General features: G+C 35.3%; 1 long non-coding RNA gene across 1 annotated transcript; it reads right to left on the bottom strand.

The window, feature by feature from the left end:
- Positions 1-358: 358 nt before the first annotated feature.
- LOC145233450 (uncharacterized) lies at positions 359-8998 on the bottom strand. The gene is made up of 5 exons (XR_013861099.1): positions 8910-8998; positions 7447-7524; positions 2693-2752; positions 695-2318; positions 359-476 (listed from the first exon to the last, which is right to left on the bottom strand). It is a non-coding gene; the product is annotated as an uncharacterized LOC145233450 (long non-coding RNA).
- Positions 8999-9563: the final 565 nt, after the last annotated feature.

Below are 9563 nucleotides of genomic sequence, written 5' to 3'. Positions count from 1 at the left end.
TTTAGGATGCAGAGGACACCCGGAAAGGAGGGTGAAGCACTGCCTAGTCTAAGTTAAATTAAGTGTAAGACGCATTGAACACCCGGAAAGGAGGGTGAAGCACTGCCTAGTTTAAGTGGGGGTAGGGTGCAGAGCACACCCGGAAAAGGGGGTGAAGCACTGGCTAGTCTAAGTTAAAGTAGGTGTAATGTGAGTGAAGCACTGCTCAATCTAAGTTAGGTGTTAAGTAGAGCAGAGAACACGCAGAAAGGTGGGTGAAGCACTGCCTAATCTAAGTTAAAGTAGGTATAGGATGCAGAGAACAGCCGGAAAGGTGGGTGAAGCACTGCCTAATCTATATGGGGAGAGGGACAACTCCTGATTGCAAACCTGCCTGATTCAGAATTTAAGTCAGCTACATAATGACACCAAGCATTGCGAAACAATAAACACAACAATAAAATTGGAAGGAGTAGGTTGTTCACCATGCAACGAGTCTGCAAAACAATAATTACAACTTGTTAGTATTGTAGGTGTAGTTAATTTTGCTTTAAATATTTAAAAAAAAATTCATTGACCATTTATGTTATGTATTTCAGAATATCTTTTGAAAGTTGATGGAAAAAGTTATTCATAATTTGTTATACCAAACATTTCAATGACACATACACTTCAGTTGCAAGGAAATAATATGTAATATATTTCTACAACTTACTTGATCCAGCCAACATCGGCCAAAGCACCAAGCACACAGACTCGATATTAACAACAATTCAAAGCCTACTTTGAGCAAAGGCAACCTGGTCTCAGTCTGCTGAAATTGCATTCACACAACATTGACCAAGATGTCCTAAGCTTAAATTAGACATATCAAATCCAATCTCAACAATACAACACAGACTGTAGGCAGGCATGCAGTCAGGTCTCAGGCGGCATACGACAGGTCACTTAAATATTAATTATATTGTAGCTTTGATATATAACATAAACATATAAACCACTGCAACACCACAGGCACATATACCAACGTAGTCATACAACACCACTATATCAACAAATTCACAAAACAAACTTTGGTAGAATAAACACACCTGAAATGCAACACCGTATCTCTATTAGAATTAAAGAAAGTTTTATCTTAATCTACCTAAGCTGAATCCACATATACAGTTAGCCTAATAGAGGACAGCAAAGACACATGACATAACCAAGTCAATGCCATCCGAGAACCAGATGACAGCCCCGCTTTAGTTGGCCGAACGTGGACCGACACCTTACGGTTGAACGTGGACCCAGTCTTTCAGCTTCCCTCCACCAGGCTGCCCCCAGCCAACATCCGGCATACCAGACCGAAAATAACATGACATGCAACAGACAGACAGTCCTTTGCAACCAGCATCAGCCATCTTAAAAAGTGACCGGGTTAGGGTCTCAGACAACATCTGCCAAGAAGCTCCAGACTGACACCAGACAAAAAAGCCTAATTAATTCTTACAACAGACAGCTAGCAAGGATATAACCCAGTTCCAGCTCCAACTGTGACAAAGCCACATATTTTGGTAACCTTCCCTGAGCCGCTCCAGACTAGCACCATACCAACAGACTTGGCGAACCGTGCGATCATCACTAAATGCTGCAGGGTCATCGCTCTAGCCTAAAATATTCAGCCAAGCTCTGCCCTACAACACTAATGACAGCAGGCAACACAGACCGCAACAAAACATACATCCTCCAGTCAGCCAGTAAAGAAGTGCCACAGACCAGCGCCAGCCGAGAAAGAGAAGCCCGCAGACAAGCATCTTTTACAAGGCCTTAACTGAGAAGCATCAATACTGACATCAAACCCGAATCACAACAATACTGTGCCGTCAATTAGAGGAGGTGTCTAGCGGACAGGGTCCTAACAGTAAACACATGAACTAGCGAGGTAAGCACTCCAACTAGCTAAGTGCCCCTACCGATGAGCAGGAACAAATAACTGCAGTGTACAGCCGCGTGAGCAGCCCATACACACACCGGTTTAAAACGGGAACAGCCCGATCCCTGTTGCGAACCAGTTGCTATCCTACCACCCAGTCACCTATCTGGCATCGAAACACAAGCTCCAACAATTCAGACAGCCATACTCGATGTGCGATTGAGGCAAACCAGCCACAACCATCAACATCAGCCAAGCAAATCCCAACCACCATTGCACAAGCAGGCGGAAGAGCAGACATTCACAGGCTCACTATACAATTATTGGAGACTACTACATAGTGATTACAAATAAAAACAAAATCGCTCGACAAGGCACTGTTAAAATGAAACTGAGTGTCCGATGGTCTTCTCTGCGAGTTCTGCAATAAAAAAGAAAGTAAGTTAAAGCCTACATCAAGGAATATATTGATATATTCAAAGCCTAAAGATTTATATTTGAAGCTTAATCTGACAAATTGATTATTCCCAACCCCAGGGACAAATATTTTTGTTTTTACAAAGAGCACACAATGACTGCTAGTTACACAAACACACAAAATTAGCCACCAATTGGATTAGGCAGTGCCTCACCCATCTACACAAACACCAGTAATAAAAACTTCAAATGCTACATAAAATAATGTGAAAGTGATATACTTAAAACAATCAATGCCACTGTAGGTTTCACTTTATTTTTGTTGCAACTTATGTATTGAAGCAATTACTTATGACATAAAAACAAAATATTACAAACCTTGCTATGAAGTCTGGTGGTCAAATCAGGAACAGGAGGTGAATCCTCATGTGATGACATCTAAAAGTAACATTCGTAAACAGTCAAATTCCCAACATATATTTAATAAATCTACCACAAATGATGAAACCACCAAAAAATGCCACTTTTCTTGTTATGTAGGGTAATAAACTGTTTTTAAATAAACCATAACTGCTCAAAAAATATTATAATTATATTTGAAAACAAACAACAAATCAAGCAAGTTCATAAAATAGTACATTAGGGGAATGAACCTAATTATAGTTACTCAAAATGTTTGGTGCTAAAAAACAAAATTTGTTCTGTCTGATGAGATTTAACTGTTTGGGGGAGGTTGATTATTAACATGAACAGGGCAATGTTTTCTAAAGTGACAAAATTTATGACACATATTTTTTTAAATATATATTCTAAAGGTTTTATCAAATAAGCTGGTATTATTTGCCCAAACATTTATTGTCTTTTGGTCATGTAGTATTTGAAACAATGACATACATATCAATCAGAACAGAAAATATAGCAATATTGGCAAATACAATAAATTAGTTTCGTAAGGCAACAAATTAAAGGCAGGGTCTGTTAAGTTTAACTTAATTACTAACACATCTTTACAAACATGGGTCATGCTACAGTCCTGAAGAACATAATTGTCTGAAGACCCACGTGTTTCCAACCAAAGTATGCACATTGCGCAATGTTCCAGCTAATATATAGGCATCTTTAACATTAAATTTGTTTAAGCTGATGCGTACAGATTTTAAATAAAATGGAAATCAGTCCGTGTGTTGAAATCACACCATGTCAGATTATGCAACAATCTTAAACTGCAAGGTTTAGCAAAAAATATATTTGGTGTTTCATGACGTCATAACCCGGCCAAAAATTTCGGCAACTGTGAGTACACCTCACACAAACATTGGGCTACAACGCTAGCGACCTAGGCATAAAAAGAACTAAACCAACTTTTAGTTAGTGGGATTTTTTATAAGTACACATATTCCTCTTTCTATAAAAACCAATATATTAAAATAAACTGTGAGGAACAAATGCACAGAAGCTCCCAAAAAACTTTTTACAACTAAGGGTTGATACAGGTTAGAAATCACTGCTGCAAGAGTTTCTTTAAAAAGTAAGGTCATAGTACTACCTTGTTTTATAAAACAACTACATTGCACTCAACCTCAGCGATGTATTCTTTTTTTTATGAAGATCAGAAAACACAATCAAATTTTGAACAACAACAGTAATGGAAAAATGTTTTATAGTGGGATGGAACAACACAAAATAATGTTATTCATTTACAAAAGTTTTTTATCTGATAAATATATGAGGTACAAACGGAAACAAACTCACCACATCACAATGGCTTATCCGAGTTTGAACCAATTTGGACATCAATACAAATGACCTATTTGAGGGGGCACTGGGGGTAACTTGGGGTTGTAAGTTGGGTCTGTAAGGGGAATGCAACAATGTGCCTTCTACAATGGCATATTCTATAAACTGTCTGCATTTTATACAATCTAACATTGTTTGAATTTTCATGCATTTCTGGAGGCTAATGGAGTAACTAACACGATACAAAGTTTGTTGCTTGAGATAATACCACAAACAACAGTGACTAAAGCCTTCACTCAAACAATTTTTTTTCAAGATTTGTGGGGCTAATAAGCAAAAACACATAAAATGGAAATAATTCGTCTTTTCCACATCGGCCTAGCAACGTACAAAAACACAATTCAAACATTCTTCAAGTTGTACTTATAACAACTAGAAAGGCGACTTTCATTTATATTGCAGATTTACATATTTTATACTGTCCTATTTAATTATGAACTACATGCACTAATTGACATGCTAACAGTATTGTTTTTGCAAGCAAAAACGAACAGATCCCATGCATGTTAAAGTGATAATTAGTAATAGTATTGATATTATGTGAATATTATTAATTTTTAAAGGACAAGTTAGCAAAAACAGTCATTCAATACTAAAAAAATACTAAAAATTTACTAAAAAAACAAATACTAAAAATTTTTGTCTTTCTTTTTTTTACTCATTGCAAAAACAAACCATTATTGACCTTTTACTTTAGTTTCTGTGATTCTATTCAATTTAACCAAGTTTAGCCTGACATGTACAAAAAATTGAAGTGGTTAAATATGCAATGTTTTACCAAAACTGAAAATGCATAAGCTACTGTTGAAAAACATGTAAGCACACTAACTACCTAGTATTGGTGGCAAAGTAGCAAGACCAACAATATATATATATATCGTCCACAACCCTTCACATTGTGATACAATCATATGACTAAGTTTGCTTCATGACACACACGATCATACATGAAACAACGATTGTCTGGTGAGGCAAAAAGGCACTTTGACACATACTTAAAGCTGGAAAGTTGACCACTAGGCTGATCAAGCTAAATATATCTGACCCAAACAACTGGTAAATCTAAAAACAACTATATATTTGGGGTTAAAGAGTTGAATCCAACAAAAATCACTAAATGAGTAAAAATATCTAGTGATGGGACGATACCAGGTTTTGAAGCGAGTACCGATACCGAGTACGAGTACCACATGTATATACCTTCGATACCGAGTACCGAGTACGATTACCGAGTACTTAAGTACATTGTTGTACTTAGTTATAAATCACTGGCTAATTTATCTACCATAGTCGGGCTACAGGTGCACACACGCACATGCGGAAAAATGTAATCTCCACACGATAGCGAAAAAAATATACGTAACCGGGCGGAACTTTTTCCCGATTTTGTGTTGTCCAAAGCAAATTTGGCATAAAGTTGCCTGTGTTTTTGTGTTGTAAACCGACCTTCGGTACTCGCGTGTTGGTATCGAAAACTGGGACAAAATATTTCGATACCGAGTACGAGTATCGATACCACTGAAATCGTTCGATACCATCGATACCGAGTACCGAGTACCGGGTACCCGTCCCATCACTAAAAATATCAAATCAAGTCAAACATTGCAGTCCTTCTTTGCCATACATTTAGAAGAAAGCAGCATTAAACAAAAAATTAATTAACTGGAGACTAACTTGTCAAACCAGATGACATGAACAGGGCAAAACCAATCAACACCTATAATCGGCATCTTCAATAAATTGACCAAATTTTATTCAATTCGCTGGTTAGGTAAATGTTACAAGGTTAAGCACAACAAAGGACATCTCAAAATAGCATAATCTACGTAGTGTTTCAATTTCATTCAATTCAGGCATTGTTTAAAAAATTAACCCATTTTAGGGGGCTAGCGGGGTAAATGTTGGGGCTACAGGGTAAATAACAACCAACGCCAATAAATGACATCTTCTACAAATTAACCAAATTTCATTCAATTCAAAATTATTTAAAAAATTCAGTGGGGTGAATGTTGGAGCCACAACAACCAACACCTCTAAATGCCAAATTTTACAAACTATCTAAATTTCATCCAAATCAACATTGTCAACATCATTCAGCCCTTAAACTGCAAATACATCAAGAAACACATGCAGGCATATTTTACAAGGACCCGAGCACACATTTATTTCGGTTCCAATTGCTATAAATGGCAAAATTGGATTCAAATCCAACAGATTCAAGATTCTACTCTGAACATCTCTTAAAATCATTTAACATATTTTACAATAGACCAACTAATAACGAAACTCATGAATTCTGTACTTCCGTTTAAGATAGAACACATGCAAGGAATCATATTTTTGTGTTTTAAACTTCGGCGTGCCTTTACTACTTGCCTTGCAGTAGCTAAACGTACAAAAACTAGTTTTTCTTTACAAAATTTCTATAACATGTCATGCATCAATTTAATTGTTAATATCAACGAGTCAGCAGTATTCAGAATGTAAGTATTGTTTTATTCGTTAATTTCATTCCCCCTTTTACTCAATGATAAGATTTAGCTTTCAATCACCATACTATAAAGTCTGTCATGTAAAACACTTGTTTGTGTGCAAAGCGGCTGTTCCATAAAAAAAAATCAAAAATGTTTCAGCCTAATTCAAACCAGAAAAAACATTGCATGGTTGGTACATGTTTCCATGCATAAAGCAGAGGCCGTTCCAAATCTTAAACCAATTTATCACTATGTTCAAGTGTCTAGCATGGACACAACAGCGTTTTAACTAAAAATGGGGGCTAAAAAGATTCAAGTCTAAATAACCCACTAACACAATAATATTCTGATATGAAAGTTAAAAACAGATAAATTCAACTATAAGTTACAAATTGCTTCAGAATACACCAAACAACACATAAAACAAATATAACCAACAAACAAAAAAATCTTGGTTTATATTAGGTATAGCTGTTTCAATTTCACATTTTAAAATGTGAACTGCTGGGTCAACCGAATTTACAAGAACAATTTCACATGGATATCTAACAAGAATCTTAATTTCAAAACCACTTGCTTGATGAAATAAAAGAAACAAACCCACATTAAACAGTAAATAAACAAAGAAATACACACAAAACATGTGTTGCATATAATACAACCTTTCCAAAATTTCTAGGCACCAGCTAATTCATTGACAACATTAAACTAATTAATGTGTAACAAATATTTTTTCAAAATTAAACTAATTTACCTACAATATTTATCTTACACCATAGCTTTGTACCCAAAATTGTTCCAACGAATGTAATTATGACTAAAGCGTTACTTTGCATGTAAAAAAAAACAAATTTAACAAACCTTGCCATATAGTGATGAGTTGATTCAACTTCATGAAAGTTCGATGAATCTCTTCTGTGATGAAAGTTTGATGGGTAGCTGAAAATGATATTTGTAATTAGTCAATTTTCTAATACATATATATATATATTTAACAAGCAACATTTACCTAAACAGTATAAAATGTCCAAAAGTTAAATGAAGTTAAATGATCTTGTTCGAGGTAAACAAGTTTCGGAAATTACGAAAAAATAATTTGTTTTTTATTTACGCTGGGTAGCGCATTTTCTCAAAAATAATTTACCATCTCGTATAAAAACGCTTACTCATTTCAGCATCAAAGTTATGAAACCCAGTATTTCGGTAACAGCTAGCAGAAATTCGAACGTTACTGTTATTTTGTCACAAAATTAACATGTTTTTGCTTGATTGTCAGATTCGAGAAATATTTTTGCCAGAAATCCCGGGAAATTCTCATTGAGACTTTCCCAGGAGGGAAGACTAGTACTGTGGCAAAATCTGCTAAGCCATCCTTCTAGCTTTAATTGTTTCTTTTCTGTATTGTAAATTAGAAGTATGTTTTAAAATGTTCTAAACAGGTTTGAATTTATTGTTGTCAAGATTAAGTATTGCACAGTTACAAATATTGTAAGAATTAGATTTGATATTCTGGATTGTAAAACGAGTATTCTGCAAATTTTTAAAGATCGAAATCGGAAAAATAACTATCAAATGTGTGAATTGTAAAAGGTCAGACCTTTCATTTTTCCAATTAACCAAACCTTGACAAACATCATCAAACTCAGATCAACCTAGGACTTAAACAATGGATTTAAACATGTGTTGACATCCACAATCATCTACTGCTAGCAAAGCTGAATGACTGTTTAATGACCTTTCAACAATGCTTTTAAGAGTGATAGACAGATTAATATCAGCCTGGCTGATTACATCTGCGCCGATATTTGGCATATAACCGATTATCATTGTCTAAATCCATAATTTTTTCGTCAGACAGCTGATAAACAGCACATTTGCAACTATGTTATTGACTATGTATATATATCTTAGTCACTGATCGGTATCAAGGCAAATCAATGCCAAAAGCTTTTGATGCTCTTGGCGCTGGTTAGTTCCGTTTTTACACAGTTACGTTAGTTTATATGTACAACGAAGCACAATCTAAACTACAGTGCTGTAGCCCACAACAGATGCAATGGTTCGGTTTGAATTGGACAAATACGCATTGCACCAAACAACAAAGTACGAAACTCCTAGGTCATGTATAAATTTCAGCATTTATAGCCTTCAAAAAATATTTTAAGGGGGCCATTCAGATAACAAACTGACATGTTTATCAACACTCTTCCTAGACCAAACAGACAAAACAAATAACAAGGAGAAAACCCATACTAGCAACATGTTAAGACATAAAGGATTTGAAGACATTAAATAAGAATAAACCACTAGTATTTCTCATTTACCTGCAGTTTCTTTCTTCTTTCATTGGGTTGTCAGTTCATGCTTGAGTTCAAAACAATTATCAAAAATGTTATGTTTGAAATAATCTGAAAAAGCTATTGGCATGTTAGCAGAAGTTAAAAAGCAAGTAACACTGCAATCCAATATATTTTTTGAAAAAACAAAAAATAAGCTTTTCCATTTGTGTTATACCTTCTTATTAAAATGACAGCCAACATTGTCAATGAGGAATTAAGACTGCACTTCAAGTCTACTGCGTGCAATATAAATTTGTTTTGCTTATTATTAAAATTAATCTTTGACAAAGAAAAACTAAAACATGTAGCCATTACATTTGTTGTGGTGCATTATTTTAAAATGACACTCACGTGAAGGCGAGTCACTCTGTTAAAGGTCCCTAAAACTCACATGGCTTACTACAAAATTCGCTCTAGTCTCGGCTTTGGTACGATTAGCAGAGTTACGTGGTAGGTACACACAAATTAAAACATCGTCCTTGGTGCTAAAGTTTGACTGAATAATAATGTTACTCGGAAAAGTGCGGAAAAGTGTGGTTATATTCCATTGCCTATCGGCTTGTATGTTACTCTTCTTACTCTTTATCTGATAATATATACATTAACATAACTGTTATTCGTTTAAAACTGGGATTTGAT

This window comes from Phallusia mammillata, chromosome 6, assembly GCF_965637545.1.
Source record: "Phallusia mammillata chromosome 6, kaPhaMamm4.hap1.1, whole genome shotgun sequence".
Classification (NCBI taxonomy): Eukaryota; Metazoa; Chordata; class Ascidiacea; order Phlebobranchia; family Ascidiidae; genus Phallusia; species Phallusia mammillata.
This window is presented reverse-complemented; position numbering and strand designations above follow the sequence as displayed.